The 20,900-nt window shown below is 36.7% G+C and overlaps 1 long non-coding RNA gene across 1 annotated transcript; it reads left to right on the top strand.

The window, feature by feature from the left end:
- The first annotated feature begins 247 nt into the window (after nt 1-247).
- On the top strand, nt 248-12,605 carry LOC141520093 (uncharacterized). The gene is made up of 4 exons (XR_012477542.1): nt 248-377; nt 1,776-1,980; nt 4,677-4,759; nt 12,236-12,605. It is a non-coding gene; the product is annotated as an uncharacterized LOC141520093 (long non-coding RNA).
- The last annotated feature ends 8,295 nt before the right edge of the window (nt 12,606-20,900 follow it).

Genomic DNA, 20,900 nt, shown 5'->3' with positions numbered 1-20,900 from the left:
TCGTTGCTGATTAAGGGGGCAGTTGAAGAAATCTGGTTCATTTCTTGGTCCTTTCAAGACTGAAAATAGAATGTTTGCTTTCTGCACAATTATCAGCCAAAACAGTGATGCCACTTGCTTTGCCTTACCTTCCTATTAGCAATTCAAAATAGGATCCTGAGAAGGTCATAATATATATCTTTTATTTTTTTCAGAGGCTTCCAGAACAGAACACTCCACTGAACAGAACACTCAATCTGGGCTCAGCCCTACTCTTGCCCGATGAGATCTAGCTAGGAAGAAATAAAATCATACCCCAAATCTCCCATTTTGTGTACAAGAAGCCCTTATGTCTCCTTCAGATCCAAAGTCAACTCCACAGAGGCCAAATGGATCAGGTGTTCATATTATCCTTGTTAGACCCTTGAGAGGTGTGGCTATGAAGCCAGAGACTGAAGTTTGATTTCAGCCAATTTGGAAGAAAGCTTGGATCTATTAGACAGCACTATGACAAAAATGCCATTGGATCTATGATGAGGAACATTTCATCACCAAAAGTCAGGACTTTAAGAGCTAGCTTGCTAAAAAAGTGCTAGTGTGGGAACCTAGAGAGAAGTAAATGACTTCATAAAGGTTGAGGGTGGGAGGAACAAAGGAAGAAGGGAATCAAGAAAGCCATTCTCCAATAAGTTTGCAACATAGTTTTCTGATGCATAGCCTCCAGTCTTCCAGAGAAGAGGTGGGAGAGTGAGTAAAGATTCTGAAAAAAATTATCAGCCTAGGAGGAGAGCCACAAGCAACACCACATTCAAATTGTAACTAGAAAAAAGTAGTTGGTGGTTCTGTGCAACCAACTACCCGAATGACTTTGGGCAAGTCACTTAACATCTAAGAGTTTCAATTTAATCATACATGCATTTAGAAGAGATGGTGCCTAAGTTCTTTTCCAGTATAAAACATTTATGATTCAAGGTCAAGTGATAGCCATTAAATAGATTCCCTGTAAACTCAATTGAGAGGAAGAAAGCCAGGTAGACCAGGACATTTTTCCCTCATCCTTTTCCTTATGATGCAGCAGCAATACTGCCTCCAAATACTGCTGTTCTCTTGGAATCCTGAGATCAGAGAGTTTCTTATGCTTTTATCCAGAGACCATCAATGTGAATGAATACTGTAAGCATGACTATTAAAAAAAAAACAAGAAGTCACTCCAAAGAGATTAGCTTCCAAAGGAAGATTGGTGAGTTATAGGGATTAACCCTTTTAATAGTATGATCTCAGTTTCTGAGAAAGGACACTTATATAAATTTCCACCTAAACTCTCCCAGATTTTGAGAGTGGCATAGGATTTATAGTGGACTAAGTTATGGAAGAGGAAGATTAAAACCATAGAGTAGTAGAGAAGCAATCCCTAAAGGATGCTTCTCATGCAGAGACTGGTCTTGCATGATCTGCTTTTGATAAATTCAGTGACCAGTGGTGACCAATCCCTGTTCCCTTAATTACAAGTGAAGAAGGCTACCTAATCACTGGTTACTTTTGTGTGGGATTCTGGATCAGGTATAGATTGGATTAGATGATCGCTGGGTTTACTTCTGACCCTAAGATCCTGCAACACTATGATGTCCAGCTTGCTATGGGTTTCTCACATTTCCTTCCAACATCCCTTAAAGGGGGGCCCAGTTCTGTCTCAGATCTTGGTAGCATGAGCCCACTGAAAAGGTCCCATCCTAATGAGATAGGAGACTGTGTGATAAAATGGGTAACAAATGAACTCTACCCGTTTTTTTTTTCAGTGATCTCATCTTCCCAGACCACATTTGGGCTACAAATACCTCTTAAGTAGAGTCTCATTTTAGAGAAACCAGAAGAAAATGTAAGAATTTGAGAGCTGAGGAATAGAAGTTGGAAGTGGCCTCTCAAAGAAAGCAGTCCTGATTTCCATGGGAGTGCCAACCACACTATTTGCTGAGAGCTACCAGAGAAAACAATTTGGTAATGGTGAGAGCAAGATGGTGTGCTTATATGGATATCAAAAAAAAACAAAGTTTTGCTTTGTGCTCCATGGTCCTCTACGCCAAGAAGAGGAATGGACACAAAACTAAGATGGGGTCACTTAGGATGGAGCTACTGGTATGGAACCATTTAAGAGTATTGTCCTAGATTATATCAAATGTATTTCCTCACCACAGTAGTCCTTCACTCTGAGGAGGGGAGCATTAGAAAGGAAAGTTCCAAGTGCCTAGTAGATTGGGGCTCAAGGAAGAGCAAGAATTTTTTTCTCAGATCAAGTATAACCTTGGACAGAAAGAAGGGGTACAATTCCCAATTAGATGTAATCCCCTGAATAAATTTCCACCTAGGGAAATGAGACCCTTTAGGCACTTCATTTCTTTGAATGGTTTGACAGAGGGATTAATTTTTTTGGACCTCTTTCTGCCTGGGGAGGAGGGAAGTAAAATTCCAAAGCAGCCCAGGGATGGGATGTGGGACCCTGGTCCAACCTCTGCCCAGAGCCTAGAGCAAAGAGTGAAAGTCAGGGTCCTTGACCTTCTAAGTGTGGGGCTTCAGTTATTCCATAGCACAGGATATGCTTCGCTATAGCATGTTCAGTATGGGATGAGAAGTAGCCAAGCTACAGGGCTGTTCTGAAATAAGCAGTGGGTCTTCCCCAGACTATGACTCCCAAATCTACCTCATCCCTTGCCTCATAGCTAAATTTGCCCTAGATACCAGAATTCCTTGTTACAGTTCTGGAGAGGAAGAGGTTATAAAAGAGTAGGATAGGGATCTTGCATTCAGAAAAAATACTGGGTCTAGTAATTTGTGAGCTCATTAATACATTATTTTGTCAAGCTTTGGAGTTCCAGCTCTACTACTTACTAGCTGTGTGACCTAGAACAAGTCCCTTTGCTTTGGTAGAGGGGTGATAAATTTGCTGATCTCCCAAGGCCCCTTCCACCCCTACAAATTTGTACTCGAGTAAATCCTGGGACTTCATTTCTGGCTGGTACAGTCATTCAACAGAATAAAGGTGACAGGAGACATGATTCAAGCAAAACAACTGCTGTTGGAAGGATAAAATGGCCTTGTAAAAAATCCTGATGTTCCTTGGTTTGCCATTAGAATAGATTTTTCTGACCTCTGGATATTACTAAAATATATCAATGCAGGATAAGGGTTATGTTCCCAAGCATTTCAGGAGATGCTCTCCTTTGACCACCCCACCCCACCCCCATCTCATGCCCTCCTTTCTCCCCAAACTCTTGCTTTCCTTATCAAAGTCAGAATGAAGTTTAAATTGAAAGTACCTAGGATCCAGCAGCTTTGTGTAGACAGCAATATCAGGAATTGTGTGATTCCTATACAATGTCCTAACATACCCAGGATAGTGAAGGGTCTCAAGACCATACCATAAGAAGTTTAGTTAATGGAACAGGAATGGTCAGCCTAGAGAAGAGTTGTGGGGAATATGATAGCTGTCTTTAAGCATCTGATAGTCCATCATTTAAATAGGGTTTTTGTCTTTGTTCTATTTGACTCCAGAGAGCAAACGTAGGACCATAGGATGCAATCAGAACTGAGGCAGATTTGGGCTCAATGAAAGGAAAGACATCCTTAACAATTAGCTAGACCCTAGAAGAAATTTCCTACAGGAGTAGGGGACAGTGCAAGTAGGCGATAAATTCCAAGGATGTTGCAGAGAGGAATTATGGGCATGTGTGAGTAAATAATTTTATGGGCATCCATTTTCTCATCAGAGTCTCACAACAACTCAGTAGTATAGATAGTTCAGGTACCATTATCTATTTTTTCTAGATCAGGACTATGAGGCCAGAGTTTGGAATGGCTTGCTCAAGTGCCACAGATAAAAATTGGCAGAGCCAGACCTCACAACCCATATCTTCTGCCTCCAAGTTTATTTTTCATTTCTTTCAGTCATCCCAAGACATAAGGAATCTGCTTCTGCAGCTGATTGAGCATATTATGAGCATATGTGCACAAGACTGCTAAGGATGGTCAAGATGGGAGCGGGGCACATTAAGTTAAAAGATGAGTGGAAATTTAAGTGAGTAGAAATTCAGAGGCCAAAGATTTTGGAGACTTCCAAGAATCTCCATTTGTTTCTGAGAGACTGAATGGGAAAAGGACAAGGACAAGGGGAAGCAATAGAGGCAGTTACCTATGATACAATGTACATATAGTGGGTACCAGGGTATGCAATTTAGCATTAACTCTCATAAATGAAACAATTTCAAAGTAAAAAGATTCTATTCCCAAAGACCTATAGGTATTTCTTTTCTGATGCCTGCTACCCTGACACTTCAGTGTCTCTAGGGGACACATAAGGTCATAATTTTTAAATCTTGCCTAGGGCATATTAAGCCTTCTTCTTGGTTCTAGGCAAGAATTCTTTCCAGGGACCCCTTTAGCCTTTATATATATTTTCTCTAAGACTCAGAAATGTTTTTGTGGAAGATCCTCAAACCCCTGAACCCTTCCTGCTGCCTCTGGCCACTGTGTTTGCAAGTGTCCCTCATCTGCTAATTTGTTTGAGATCTCCCTGATCTGGAGATTCCTGGCAGAGCCAGCAAGAAACTAACCTCATCTCACTGATTCAGAGATTGAAATAATGATCATCAATGGAGGAAGCATGAGGGTCCATTTGGCATTCTTTCACCCAATTTCACCTTCAGATCAGAAGAATGGAGAGTCTCTACGAGGGACCAAGGTAACCACAAGATGAGGAACCGCAAACCACCCTGCCCAATGTCTTCTGGTGAGAGACTGGTGGGGGAAAGGGTGGAGGGAGAATTCTTCCCATGTGTCATAGCTGAGCAGGAACTGGTCTGATTCCTAATTGGAAGAGAAAAGAGTGAATTAAATTGAGGTGCCATAATACTCCTTTTAGTTAGTCAGTTTCATAATGAATTTCCTTAACTATAATTCTAATATGCTAGAGTACATTTTACCTAGAGCTCATTCATTAATTCATTCAACAATCACTGACCACTTGGAGGTGGGGAATGGACATACACAAAAATATACAAAACCTCTGTGCATTCTAATTATCAGCTAATTAAGCTCCATCTCAGAAAAAAAATTTTGACAATACCAGACAAACATAAGCGTTCCATTTAAGGTCTGAGAAAGATTATTCGTACAGGTGGGAGTCAAGAAGAATTTTTAGAATAGGTAAACATTTGAGACCTTTCAAATATTGGGATTTTTAAAGCTTCATTTAATGTCTTAATTCAATGACAGCTTAAAAATCATTTGACCAAGTAAGAAGAATGCCTCCCTTTTGGCTTCAGATTGAATTTCACTACAATAGAGTTATTTCTACAAAATACCTGCTCTTCTTCTTAGGACCAGTCCAAAGAGATCCATGGAACCAAGACTTCAACCTTAGAACTTCAACTTGTCGCTATTGTACTTCTTTATGTGCACAGTGCTTGTATTTGTTTTTTAAATTGGTTTGAATTCCCAACCAAACGCACCAGGCTTCCTAAGCAATCTAAGGTTCATACATTGCTTCTTTAGAACCCTAATTTCCTCCTCCCACTATTCTGCTTTTGTTCCTGGATTCTGGTGCTGTTTCTAGCACTAACCTCATAAATACTCTTAGCTACAAGTATACTTCCTAGGTTCTAATTGTTTAGAATAATTCATTATATTACCATCTATATCCAGATAAAGAACCGTGGAGTTTGAACAAAGTCAAGGACTATTCCCTTTAATTTAGAAAAAAACATCTGATATCTTATTGTCTGATCTTGTTATCTCTTATACTTCATGTTTCTTCCTTAAGGATATGATTTCTCTCTCATCACACTCAATTTGGATCAATGTACAACATGGAAACAATGTAAAGACTGACAAATTGCTTTCTGTGGGAAGGTGGGGGGAGGGAAGTAAGATTGGGGAAAATGGTAAAAGTCAAAATAAATAAAATCTTTAATTAAAAATAAATAAATAAAATTGGGAAAATAAAAATATAATCATTATAAAATTAGTAACTACTATCAAATATATATGTATATATATATTCAAATATACAAGTGAGAATTAAAAGTTGAATGAACTAAACCTTTTCATGGATTGTTAAAATGATGTTAATTAATTTTTTCAAAATATTGATCAAGGAGTCCCCCATCTACTTTCTAGGTCCAATGGTTTCTTGTATTTTTTCCTGAAAATTTTTTTTTTTGTTCTTTTACTATAATTTTTTGCTTACTACCCGGGAATCACCATGTATAACATTATTTTGTTTTTGCTTTCTTCATCCTACAATACATATGCACTCTATACTATATCTACATGCATATTTCTTTATAATCTTTTTTAGGCATGTTTAATCTTTCTTTGGGGGCAATAATACCAGAAATTAATATCATTACGGCCTATCTGGAATCCTGCCTATAAGATTCCAAACAACTGGGCATCCATAAACTTTCTCAAATAAGAGGAACTCAAATAAGAGGAAATCATTACTTCCTCAAGCACTCATACCACTTTTCTAGGTAAGGTTAATTATTAGGAAACTCTTCCTTCAAAAAAACACCAAAGTCATCCTCACTGTAACTGCCCTTTAATTACATAAATTTGGGAACAGTTAAGTGGCTTAATGGATAGTGCACTAGCCCTGAAGACACAAGGACCCAAGTACAAATCTGGCCACAGGCATTTAATATTTCCTTGGGCAAGTCACTTAACCCCATTTCCTTACAAAAACCAAATAAATTTTTACAAAAATCTGGCTCCAGACATTTCCTAACTGTGTAACCCTAAGCAAATCACTTAACTTTTCTTTGTCCCAGGCTCCTCATCTGTAAAATGGGCATAGTTATCTCCCACCTAGGGAGGTTCATGAACAATAATTTTAAAGCACTTAGTATACTAAGTTCTAGATAAATTTTAGTTATTTTAAATTTCTAATTATTGGTCTTTATTTTTCTCTTATCTTCAGATTATTAGTCATTTTTCACTCCTTCTCACTCCTGCTTCACAGACCTTTGAGATTAGGCTTCCATAAGGTGTTAGCCTCCATCTTTTGGATAATATAGGAAAAAGCTAGTCTTGGAAATTTACACCAATTAATTTCTAAGGGTTAATATGAGTAAAATTGACTTTGTTTACATACAATTTCCTTTCTTTTAGGTCAAATGATATTTTTTAAAAAAAATTGTATAAGATGTTCTGTGGATTCAACTATAATTTCTCTATAGCAAACAACTATTCCTTCATCTTGCTGGACATGGAATTTCATTTAATCTGTTGCAGTGATTCCTTCTATACTGTGACAGTTGCAGATGGTTTCAATATATCATGGGTCAGCATAAGAAATTAAATAAGAATCTTTTGCAGTGTTTTAGAAGCCACAAACAGATGACACAGAAAACATTTAGAAATTTAGAAATGAATAAAATATATGTATAGTATTGTATAATATCAACATATTTTATCTTTATATGCCATAATAATTCAGACTTCTTTGGTATGAAGGGAGGGCCAAAAATTTTATACAGATTTTCAAATCACAGGGGTATTATACTCCTAACTCCTGAATGAAGAAGGGATAAATGTACTGTTTCTAAGCACAATAAAACCAAAGACTTTTCTTCCTCCTCTTGGAAGATATACAAAACTTCAACTACAATACTCCCCCTTTTACAGAAAAGCACCACCAAATGGGCTTACCCAGCATCTGTAAATAGTGAAATGTCATGAGGTTCAAGGCAATGTATTTTCAAGGAATATCTGAGCAAGGAAGTCTTCTAAAACTTTCCATTGTCAAGCAATCAATCAATATTTACCACATGCCATGCACTGAAGGGGATATTAAAAAAAAGAGTCCCCCAACCTTCAGAGGTCTGTTAGGTTTTCTGCTTTCCTTTTCCTCAGACTTTCAGATACTCTTGCAATTTGGAAAAGGATTCCTCTCCTAGTTGGCAGGAACCTCATAATACCTCTATCCTTAACTCTTCCACCAGTACCAGTAACTCAACTTTATATGTTGAGTTCCTCCAAAGCTGTACTTGTTGATTGACACCCTAATCAACAAGCATACTTATGTTATTGCTGTCACTGGGACAATGACTGCTGGAGGAGGTGCTGTTATTGATTGGATCATTACAAGCTGATAAATTCTACCAAAGAATCTACATTATTGGGATAAAATGAGCAAAACCCTTGATTAGAGAGGGACCACTTTCTGAGACCATTTTGATTTCTTCCTAGTTCCCACTCCTGGAACAAGTTCTGGTCTCCTTGATTATTTAGTAAAGATCCATCTTTGGAACTGCCAATTGCAGACATCCATTTCCAATGACTAGCTATCATTTGCTTCAACTCTACATCCACTATAACTAATCCAAGTTGGGTTCACTTTCAAAGTCATTACTCATCTAAAAGTCACCTCTGTTTTCAATCAATAAAAAGTTCTGCTTAAAACCACAGTGTCACTTATAACCTCTGATGTCCCTATTTGCCTTAGTCTTCATTGATATCCAATGTTTCCAACCATCTGTCCAAATTTTTAGTTTGCTTAAATTGCTTTCGATGTCGGGAAAAAAAAAAGAATGTCTATTACCTCTCTATAGCTTTTTCTGTTTTTGTTAGCCTTTACTTTGAATACTTAAGGTTATTATGTCATGTTTTGAGTATAAATTTAAAGTTAACAACTTCATTTTTTCTAGTAGCTTTATCAATAATGTAATTTTCTTGTCTTTTTATAATGCTATCTAATTTGACTTTCTACTTAATAAGTGTTTCTTTCTTTAAAAAAATCAAAGAATAAATTTTATTTCTGCCCTTTACTCAAATCTAACTATTCCTAGATTTAAAATGAATTTCCTCTAAACAGATGCTGTGACTATAGCTAGAGACTATTGCACTTTTGAAAGAAGTCAACTTTGTCAGCTTTACCAAGGTGAACAGGTTCATAAATCTCTCCTCTCTACCATATTTCCTCCCTTCAGCACAGAAATAACAATGTATTATAAATGTCTCCATGGCTATACTTTCATTCAACTATAGCTTATTTTTTCTCATTGTACTCTAATTTAAGGTATATTAAGTTTTCCCCAATATTTTCCCTTTTTTCTCAATATTGACTGCTTCCTTTTATCTTTTTTTTAATTTCTCAAGTCCTAGCCAATATTTCCTAGTGTCCTTAGTTACAAACCAGGATATCAGAGTCAAAAAACCCTCTTTTGTCTTATAACATATAATACTCTATTGCTCATCCCTTAGTGTAGAGTTGTTTTTAGTTTGTTTCTTTACCTTGTTGGACTTCTGCTTTGTGGTGGACTTGAATACCAAAAAGCCTTTCCAAGCTAGTTTTATGTTTGCAGAAAGCAGTAGAAGTCTTTGTATGAAGAATCATTTTTCTTCTTACAATAGAATATATGCAGTTGTGCTGACTTGGTAGATTTCTGTCCTTCATTTTTGAAGAGGACCAAAATAACATCTTGCAGTTGGGGTCAAGGTACAGTGTGTGTCCAAATGAAGCCGAGTAGATCAATATAAATGAGCTTAGAAAGCTCTACCACAGGTCGTGCACAAATAGTCTTCATGAACATTTGAAGTTGTGATATCCCTAATTTTGTGTTTTTCACATTTCTTTTGAGCTACTACAGTTCTGCTTTGCTCATAAGGGTATACCTCCTTCTTTGATGTGGGTCTACCACCCTAGGCAGTCCTGTGCCAGCATGATGAACCAACAATAAATATGGTGAAGGAGGTTGAAGGCTGATTTTCCTTGCCTTCAGCATATCATATTCCAAAGTCTTTTAATTTCTTTTTCTTTTTGAATATTGTTGAATGATACAATTTGATCATATTTTGTCTTTGATTAGCTTTCTTTTTGGCACCAAAACTCTGGAGCTGACTACTACATTTCTGGATTAATTTAATTTGTGGTTGCTTCCTGACATTAGCCTATGGATGCTATCAGTCTTATACTGTGCTGTCAATTCTTTTGAGAAATTTTTCTATATGATTTGTGTATTGTCCCATCAGGTTCCATCCTCTTGTGCACTTTCCTTTTACAAATCTTCATCCATTTAAGTTTTAAAATTTTCTTTAACTTGCCACTTATGCATTTTTGCCTTATGATAATAAGGTAATTGCATCCTTCAATAAGGATTTTCATTAGTTTTTTTCCAATCTGTCATTTATTTTATTTTCATTTTTATGTTTACCAGGTCTATATTCATTCCTTTCATTGACTTAAATACTTTGAAAATTTTTTACAGACCTAGATTTGCTTTTGAGACTCTGTGCTACCTCCCCAAGACTGTTTTTGTTTCACAATATTTATCTATAGTATTAGAAATGCATCTTTCACACTTTTAACTTTTTCATTTTTTTCTTGAGGTGAATTTGTAAGGATTTCACCAGCATCATCCCCCATTCCTTTCGCGGTATTTTTTCCTTTTGCCTTATCAACAAAAGTCTCATTGTTTAGGGTGATGAATGGGAGTTGAGTTTATTCATATCCCCTTCCCTCAGTCATCTTGCTTAAAAAACAAAGCATTCTTTAGGTGGTTAGGCAATATATGAATAGGGTAATGGCTGTGAATTCAGGAAGACCTGACATTGTGACTCATACTTCATTGTACTTCAGTTTCTTCATCTTAAAATAAGGACATTGAACCTAGCCTTTCTGGATCTTTCTTGTCCTTTCAAATTCTAAAACTGAGATGCATAAAATAATTTTAAATAGTTTTTTGGTACTATCTTGAATACTTAGTGGTTTTTATATATTCAAATACCTTGATTTAATCAAAATGAAATTATTCAATTGAATTCCATTTCAAATTGAAATTTTATTCAAAATGAAAATAAAATTTGTATTTAAAAGACTGTCAATAGCCCTCTATTTAGCAAAGAGCACTGTAATAGCCTCTTTGGCATGACTATGTTTCCTGAACTCCCCATATATAGATATATATTTTTTCATACAGGTTGTATGCAGGATACAACCATCACATTTACATTTTGTCTCTCTTTCCATGGAGCTTCACCCCAAATCTTTTTGCTATGTTTCTTCTTTCATGTTCCTGAATTTCCTCACATGAGGATATCTTAGTATATAAAATGTTGCTTATCTATATCATTTATCTATTTTCTTCCTTTTGAATAAAACAAAAATCCAGAGCCACATGCCAATAATCTTTTCCATCCTTGGAAAACTAGTGATTCTGGAGGGATACATCTCTATCCATTTGGATTCAAAAGCCAAATAGTAGTTTGTTCTAGGGACATCCTTTGTCTTTGACTTTTTATTCTTATCATCTGACAAGACTGCATTGCTTATCAGCAAAGATATATTATTTGAATCTGACTATAGCATATGCTAAATTTTATGAGACAATTGATCCTCAATGCCAGATTCTGTCTGAATTTCCAAGAATTCTATTGGTAAATTGAACCAAAAAAAGAAAGAAAAAAAAGCAAGAAAATATTTGTTAAGATTTATGGTCATGCAAGAAACATTGCTCAACAATTTTCTTTTCTTAAAGACATCAAAGTTTTCTCTGAGGACCACTGAAGTCAAGCCTTTGGACCTTTATCAAAAAAAATAACAATGGAACTTCTTAGGTGCTGGGCAAAACTTCATTGTTTATAGAAAAATTCCAATAGACTCAGCATTCAGAACTATTAAACATATATGAGTCCTGACTTTGACAAAAATCATGATCTTGTGAGAGTCCCTTAACTACTGTGAGCATTAGTTTCTGGCTGAGTTTGTTGCAGATGCCTCTAAGGTCCATTCCATCTACAACACACTATGAAGCTATGATTCCTTTTTTTCCATTAGCAAAACTATGAAGGGGAATGGTCATTGTTTTGATTGGTGAGGTAAAGGAGGAAAGGTTTTCAAAGTGCTTCCAATTCCTCTCCTGTTGGAACTCTACTCCTCCCTAGTCTGGGAGTTGAGGGATTCCACTATTGCCATGTTTCCATTTACCTTGGGTACCACAGAACTTGTGCCATGACCCTGTCACGGGCCATAGAGAGGACTTGATGATTTAATTTTTCTGACTTGTGGATTTCAAGGTTTCTCATTTATTTCATTTCTTATGTGATACACATGGGAAGAAAAGACACATTATTTTACTAATGAAAAATTGGGGCATAAATAATACCCAGACAGTGACTGGAGACCTCTTAGTGTAGAATCTTCCAAAATTCTCATCCTTTATAAGAATAAACTGTTACTATATAAAAACACATTTTGTCCACTTAGGTTCCACAAAACCTGAGAGGTCAATCATCCCAGAAACAGAGCAATCTTGGAGAAAGAAGTTGTGTTTTTAAGATATTCCTGAAGGATCACAGTGAAGCAGAAAAAGTAGTCTGGATCACTTTGACTAAGTGATGAAAAAAGAAAAAAAGCATTGGGAAGTGAAATTATTCTGGAGTTAAGAGGAACTAAATTCAAATTCTGAATCTGTCATTATTTGTGTGGTATGTATGGGGTGAGGCAAGTTACTTCCCATAAGTCTCAATTCCCATTTGTCTCAATTTTGCCACCTATACATTTGAGATAGAGAAGCACTGATTTGGGCCAAAAAAAATCTTTAAACTCTTGTTTAACTTCAAAACCCCAAAATTTAGTTATGGATTCAGATTTCATTAATTATGTTGGGAGGGTTGTGGTAGAGGGGATAAAGTTGGGGTTTGTAAAGCCTGAATAGTCAACACATGTTTTCAAACTTGTATCATTAACTCTGTACATGATGTTCAATGAATTTTTTAATTTATATTGTGATATTAGTTTCTTTTTAACTCATGTTAGCTTTATATTTGAGAAATTAAATACTCATTTGTGAAAGTAATGGTTCTGACTGGCCTTTTGTATGATCTAGGGTATACCAACTCCTCCTGGCTTCAGTTTCCTCATCTTCAAATTGAGCTGTTTGGACTAGATGAACTTGCTCACATGACTCTCTAGCACCATAATTCCATGGTATCACTTTATTACTGATTAGTATTATTCCATATAAGTGAGAGTATAAGAAAGAAGGGGTAACAGGAAATAAGAACATGGGAAGTAGCAAGAAAAAGACAATTCAATTTATTTCAGCACAGAAGATGAATTAGGCAGAAAATCAAGACCAGAGGTAAACTGAGAAAATAAGAGAAAGAGCAGGGAAAAAAGAAAGACAGAGATGAAGGAGAGTCATGGTTTGGAGAATGATGAAAAAGAGTGAGGGAGCTACCAGGGAAACTGCATTATCTCTACCTCCATAGAAACAGCGTTTGGTTCCCAGATCTGCATTGAATACAATCAAGAGGATAGTCTAATCAGCAGAATCTAAAACCTAAATGATTCCAAGACTTATTTTATACCTTCAGAAGGACTAGGAATCATAGAATCACAGAATTTCAGAGTTGAAAGGCAGCTCAGGGTCATCCAGTTCAATCCAAACATCAAAAATAATCTCTCCCTTGCTCCATATTATCCAACCTTTGCTTGATTATCTCTCCTAGCCACCAATAAAGGAAAACCAACTACCTGAAGAGGCAATTTGTTTCACCTTGGAAGTAGTTTGAATTGTTAGGAAGTTTTTCCTTACATCAAACCTCAATTTTCCTCTTTGCAATTTACATTCATTGCTCCAATTTCTGACTTCTCAGTGGAACAAGTAAGACAAGTCTAATCCCTCAGCTACAAAACAGTCTTTTAAGTACCTGAAGATAGCTATTACATCTCTGAGCCTACTCACAGTCAGGTTAAACAATCCCAGTTTCTTCAGTCCATCCTCATATGGCATGGACTCAAAGTCCTTCACCATGCTAGTTGTCCTTTACTGGATGTTCTCCAGCTTACCAATGTCCTTCCTAAAATGTAATCTCCAAAATTGAATACAATGCACAAGAAAAAAATTGGTTTTAGGACAAGATACAGAAGGATTATCACCTCCCAATTTCTTGAAGCCATATCAGTCTTAATACAGCTAAAGATCATTAACATTTTCAGTTACCATACTAGACCCTTGACTTACATAAGAGGCAGGGTGGCAACATGGAAATAGAATTGGTTCTAGAGTTTGAGCACCCTAATTTTACTCTTCCATCACTTACCACTTTCGTGACTTTGGACAAGAGACTTAACTTCTCAGTGTCTCATTTTCCTCATATGTAAAATGACTAGTTGAACTAGATAATCTTTTAAATGCCTCTTACAATTCTAAATTTATACTTGTATCAAATTCAGAAAAGAAATCTGAATAGAGAATGTATTATTTTCAAAAAGTTAGGATCCTGAGTTAGCCACCATCCACAAGGAATTGACCAACATTTTTGTCATTGTTGGATTGTCATTATTGGAATACATATTAAGTGTGGATAAAACAAAAAAAGGATTGAGGAGTGATAGAGTGAGGTTGATGAAGGATGAGAGAACGTGGAAACAATATTTAGAATTATCTAAGAACAAAGAAGCTTGCAAAAAACAAAGAAATTCGTAGCCATTCATAGAGAAACTGGAAGCCTTAGTCTGAAACTAGAAAGTTATTGAGGAATTTAAGAAAATGGGAAGGGGAGAAGTAAATAAAACTCAGAAGATCCAAAAATTCTTCATGGAATCTTCAGCACTTTATTGGAAATATTTGGCATCTCATTTTAAGGATCTTTACCCTTTGCTATTCATGCTCAAGATAGGCTTCTCTTCCCACTCTTCCTCCTCCATCTTAGTCTTTCACTTTTATCTTTTTGTTTGTCTTCCTGCATTTCTAAGTCAATTTTCTCTGTCTCTACCTTTGTCTTTGTCTCTGTTACTCTCTGATATCATTTTTCCTCTTCTTATCAAGGTGCTTTCCTTTCTCTATTCTCTCAAATTTTCACTCTGTTTTCCTGTTTAAGATCTTTCTTCTGCTCCCTCTTCCTTCTAAACTTCTGCTAGTAATTCAATCACCTGTATGAATTAAGAAAAAAGTCCTAGTAAGAAATTAATAGTTCCAGAAATGCTTCTAAAATAATTTCAAATATTCTCAGAGAAAGTGACTGAGCATGGAAGAAGCAGGGTAATATCTCCAAAAGAATTGTGTAAAGACTCATAGCACAGTTCTTAATTTGGAGTATTGACTTGTTTAGAAAGCTTATTTTTAGTGGAACAAGTAAAATTCTAATCCAGTTGTACAGTGTAACACAATGGGGTCTGAGTCCAAAAAGAAGTCAGAATGATGTGATATATAAGTAATGGTTTCTCTTTCTCTGCCTTTTTCCCAGAATGAAAGTATCTGGTTTCACAGCATTCTCCTCTTTTGATCACAGAGGAAGTAGGACTTAGGAAGTAGGATCTGTTTGTTCTCCTCCCTATATTCTATATCCTAGTCAATACCATCACAATTCCAGTTCTGACACAAAAGAATCGTTATTCATGAGAGAAAAGTGTGAGAGCTGGTTGATACCTTCTTTCTTTTCTCTTTTAATTTGAAAATTCTTTACTAAATTAGTAGTAAGAGACTGTAGATGCATGGGTTGTACTTTAGTTCTAGATCTTGAGAATTGGAAGTTGTATTACTCATTCCACTACTACTACCTACCCTTTTAAAGTTCCTTAAGGGTCACTCTGTTAACTTCCCTGCTGTGACTTATTTGTCCTTAAAGGAGACTTCTAGGGAGAAGGGGTGGAACCAATTGATTAAAAAAAATTGATATCTCAGGGGCCTTAGGAATAGCCTGGACCATAAATAATCAAACACCCCAGTATCAGCCTTGCCCTTGTCCTGATCCTGTATGAGATAGAACTGTGATAGAGCTACCATTCCTTAAAAACAAGTCTATCACCAAGATCAGATTAACAGAGACCATTTGAACAAGGTATGCTTAACACTGTTGTGTCAGGACAGTGATGGCATAGTTGTGAAGGGACAGACTGCAAGTATGTTCTGAGCCAAGGGAAACAGGTCATAGCTATATGAGATGGAGCTGTCAAGGGAAACTAGCCTTACATCCCTACCATTTTCAAGTCTAGTTGTACCAGAGCATTGAAACCAAGTCTTCTGATGAAGAAAGAGGAGCCCAATGTAAAAATGAACCATCTGGACCCTTCCAAAAGGGAGAGCAGGTCCTTGGGAGTCATCCAATGAGAAAAGTTACCCATTCATTCCTCCAAGGAGATGAAGAACAAACCCTGTGAGGAGTTCAAAAGGATGAAACATCTGGGTTTCCCAGAAAGAGAAAGAAGAGAAGTCAAATCTTCTCAGTTACCTCAGTCAATGACTTTTGCATATTCCTCCTCTTGGGAGACTTGAGATGATGCAGCATATTTTGGCTGCCAGAAATCATGTGAAATAATGCAAAGAGCCAAAGAAGGCCAGGAAGAAAGATCAAAGTAAAGTTCCTTAAGGCACAGCTCTGGTTTCAAGACAGAATCTGGAATCATCAAGTTGGATCCAATTTATCAAGCTCATCCTTGACATTATTGATTGGAGGCTCAGAATCATTATTGTCAGTTCAAAGTATAGGCTATGAGAGTCACATGGAGGACATAGTACCCTTCCATGAGAACACTCACCCTCTGTCACCTCTACTCACCAACAGCCAGCCCTACTAGATGCCTCAACACCCATTGAAACTGAAGAGACACCAAGGAGCCCAAGAACACCTGTCTCAGCAATAAAAAGTTAGGGGGCTTCCAAGGGTAGGAACAGCAGCAGCAGCACAGGAATCTGAGAAACATCATTCCTCTGGAAGAAGTGAAGAATAGGTAGGACCACCAGGAAACCAGGCCCATACAGTGGCCAGGATAGAGAAGCTGAGTATTCCCTTTTTTGGGAAGGGAGACAAGCCTAGGTCCGAAGTAAATATATGACCTTGGTTTCTTTTTATTTTAATCTTAGTTTCCTCGAAGCTAAAAAAAAAAACTCCAAATTAACTATTATCTCATAGGTAGCAGAGCTGCAAAATCTTGTCATTCTAATCATTTGAAATCAGGAGATGACAGACTTAAACAATAGATCTAGTTAGTTCCTATGGAAGTCAGGCATGACCAGGGACACTTCCTTTCCTTGTCAGAGGTTGCCAGGCTGGTAAGGGTCAGGGGTGGGGAGGGGTACTTCCCAAAACACTACTTTGACTCCCAGGGCTCTGGGGAGGGCAGAAAACTCAACTTCTCATGCTCACAGCCTGAGATGACCAAGAAGGAGAATGAAACAGGAGGCAGAACAAGTACAGGATGAAGGAGAAGACTGGCTGCCCTGTAAGTTCAAGCAAGGGGTGAGCCTCAGAGTGGAAAACTAAGAACAGTGGGTAGCAATTGCAGAGGGTCAAATTTCAGCCCAATATAAGGACAAAATCCTAAAAATTAGAGTTGTCCAAAAGTAGAATGTGCTTCCTCTAGAGATAATGGGTCCCCATTGACTGAAGACTTCAAGAAAACTGGAAGACCCCTTGCTTTATATTCTCTAGAGGGGATTCCTGTACAGATATGGGCTGAACTAGATGGCCGGCCTCTATGGGGTCCTTTATCAATCAGGAACTTTGATGCAATTAGACCCATTTGATCCAAAGGGTATCCATATGGGATCTTCAGGCAACCTTAATCATCTCATATAAAAATGTTTCCCTTACCTAACAGTAACACCTAGGCTTTAAAAATGCAATAAACTGACTAAAGAGAAGAAAAGAGTAGAAACAGAATGGTAGAATGGGGAGATCCTCTGTACCACAGAAAAAGTAACTGTGAATATAGCTTTTTAGGCAAATCTGTGAGGAAACATATGTCTAGAGGATAAAAATTCAGGAAAAGTAACACCAAATCCCCAACCCATTTTCCCCAAATTCTTTTACTCTCATCATTTCTTTTTCAATGATGACACTTTTAAAAATATATTTTTAGCAGCTACGTTTTAATTCATCTATGATATGTGATGGATATCAATTCTGACTCAGTTCCTCCTGTTATTTTCTTATTTATCCAGACTTAACAGCTGGGGGGTAGAGGTGGAGGTGGATCTGCTTTGACTCTTCTTTGCCTGCTCTCATGACAGAATATGTTCAGTCAACATGTTCAGAGAGTCCAAGAGAACTGCTAGAGAAACCAAGTCTTATAACTCTATCCTAAGAATTCTTTTCTTTGTCAAAGACTGCCTTTAGAAATGGGACTCTTTAGGAGGGAACAGAGCACCTGCAATCCTATCCCATAAACAGGAATATTTGTATGTCTCAAAGTGGTGGTATGGGCTTTGGTAGTTCACCACATTATTCTGAGTACCAGGGCCAAGAACAGACTGCAACAGTCTCTGAGGATTCTGTGATGACCACAACTCCAGGAAAAGGGAAGGTGATTTTAGCCACCATGCCCTAGTTGTGACTAAGTAGTAATGCTGACAAATCAGTATCTTGTCAGGGGCCATAGAGTATATAAGATACAGTGGAAAGAACATTGGATTTGGAGTCAGGGGATTTAAATCCCAGCTCGGCTATTAGTTATTCATCTGACATCTGGCAAATTATTTAAGCTCTTTTCCAGGGCTGTTTCCTCATCTGCAAAACAAAAGGGTTGGACTTAATAGTCTTTTAGGTCCCTTCTAACTCTATTCTACATCCAACAAGTTTATGAGGTACTGTTTAAATAATAAATCATTTTGAATCAGAGTTGTGTAGATAAACAAGATGAGTAAAGAATGTATCCTTTCTGTGCTTTCTTCAGATGGTCTCCAGGAAGCAGGAAGGTACATTTTTATTTTTATTTAATTTCATTCATTTTTTTATATAATTGTTCACTCATTCATTCATTTTTTTGTAGTTGTTCTGGCATGAAGGACATAATGATGACTAAAATACAGGTCTTTGTTCTCCTTGCAGTCGTAAGGAAGCAGCTATTGAACAAAGCAAAAGATAATCTTTAAACTTGGGTTCAGAGTTCTGGAGGTGGTTCTTATTCAGATACAGATTGTGCTAGTGGACCTATGTTCTAGATGGAAAAGTCTGATTTGGAAGTCAGAGGACCTGAGTTCAAATACTGATTCTGAGACTTAGTTCTTGTGAAAACATGGACAAAATCATTTTATCTCTATGGACCTCATTCTCCTAGTCTGTCATTGAAAAGGTTGGTTAGATTAGAAGGTCTCTAAGCTCTCTTCCAGCTCTAAATCTATGATCCTATGATCCTATGACCTCTGAGGACCCTGCCAGTTCTAAGACCATGATTGAGTATAATGCACATTGTGTGCATGTGTTTGTGTTGTGTTGTGCGTGTCCGCATGTTTGTGTGTGTGTGTGTGTGTGTGTGTGAGCATTTCTCTAGAATCTTCCAATGCTCCAAGGGCCATTGCTTCCCATTGTACAGGTAATCTCTTCATAAATTCAGATCCAGCAATCCTATACACAAACCTATAGACAATCTCCATGAGTTTGCTGTGGTCAAAATAGCAGCACCTGTTGACCACTCTTCTGATGAGTTTTAGTGAAATTGACTGCTTTGATATGACACAGAGAAAGTACTGTTTAAGGGAATTCTTGTTCAAGTACAGTTTGGACTAGACAGCCTAGAAGGTCCTTTCCAACTCTGAGATTTTGTGATTCAGAAAGGCAGAGCATCACCATATCTGCCATGCCAATTTCTTAGGAAGTACAATATCTTGCATATTAGTGGGTTACCCCTTGGAAATTTTAAAGGAGACTTAAAAGAGGTAAGTAAATTTTAAATATATACATATATATACATATAAATATATACATATATGAACTATATATGTATATTAATAGTTCATGCATATTTATATGCATTTAAGATATTTCATATAAAATGTTTCATTTATATTCATATAAATGTAGTTCATATATGTATATGTAATGAATGAATGAAATATACATATATTTTTGTCATGGATGAATGATTTGAAAATCACTATAAGGATTTTTTCATTATTTTTAAGTCAATTAAAAATCTACAGTATGGTTGTTCTGGGGCACTTTATGTGAAAATCTTTTAGCAACCTTTACCATACAAATATGTAAGGTATTAAAGACATGTAATATCTAAAGATGATAGCACTCAAATCTTTCTCATACTGACAAGAAACCAAATGACTGAGATGACTGAGACCATACTGACCAAATGATTGAGACTTGACCTACAGCTCAGTCAGAAATGATCAGAAAATGAGAATCAGATTTACATGACTAAAAAAAAAATCGCAAGAGGCTGATATTCCAGGATGCCAATTTGTTTTTAATTAATAGGAGAAGATTATTGCAAGCAATAGAATTGCAAATTATTTTCTTTATAAAATATTTCTTCCTCATATAAATCCATGTAGAATATATGTGTGTGTGTGTGTGTGTGTGTGTGTGTGTGTGTGTGTGTGTGTGTGTGTGAGTTTTAGGCCTTAAGGACATTTTTATAGAGTTGTCCAACCTGGTGACAAACCTCCATTCTAAGTTATTTCTCACAAGGCCTGATGTTGATTGTAAAGAATCAATGCTGAATAGACACTGATAAATTCTTGCTTTAGTGCTTTCTTTTATTCAAGTCATTATTTAAACTATGGCTCTAATGCTATGACTTATTCTATGGAAGAGATCACAGTATAATTTACTTTATTGCATTTGCAACTGGCACTATCCTTGTTTCATCAGCAAATAGAGAAAACTTGAAAATTATATGAGGCAAACTACCAAAGGAAATCAGAGGGGATGGTAAAAAAAAGTGACAAATATAGGGGATTAGCTTGGAAAAGAGAAGAAACATATTAGCTTTGTCCAGAAGAGACATTTTAACTTCTGAGACTGAAACAAAGGAGGAAAGCATTGGTGAAGATGTAAAAGATATTGAAGTGAGGAGATAAGAAAATTCACAAAGGATGCCTTTGATACACATAGTAGCTAAGTAGATTTAGAACTACTTGAATTCCTAGACACTGAAAGTGGAGTTCCCCAAAGATATAACTTTGGTTCTA

The sequence above is a fragment of the Macrotis lagotis genome, chromosome 4, assembly GCF_037893015.1.
Source record: "Macrotis lagotis isolate mMagLag1 chromosome 4, bilby.v1.9.chrom.fasta, whole genome shotgun sequence".
In the NCBI taxonomy this organism is placed as follows: Eukaryota; Metazoa; Chordata; class Mammalia; order Peramelemorphia; family Peramelidae; genus Macrotis; species Macrotis lagotis.
Note: the sequence above shows the minus strand (reverse complement) of the source record. Positions and strands in the feature narration are given on the sequence as shown.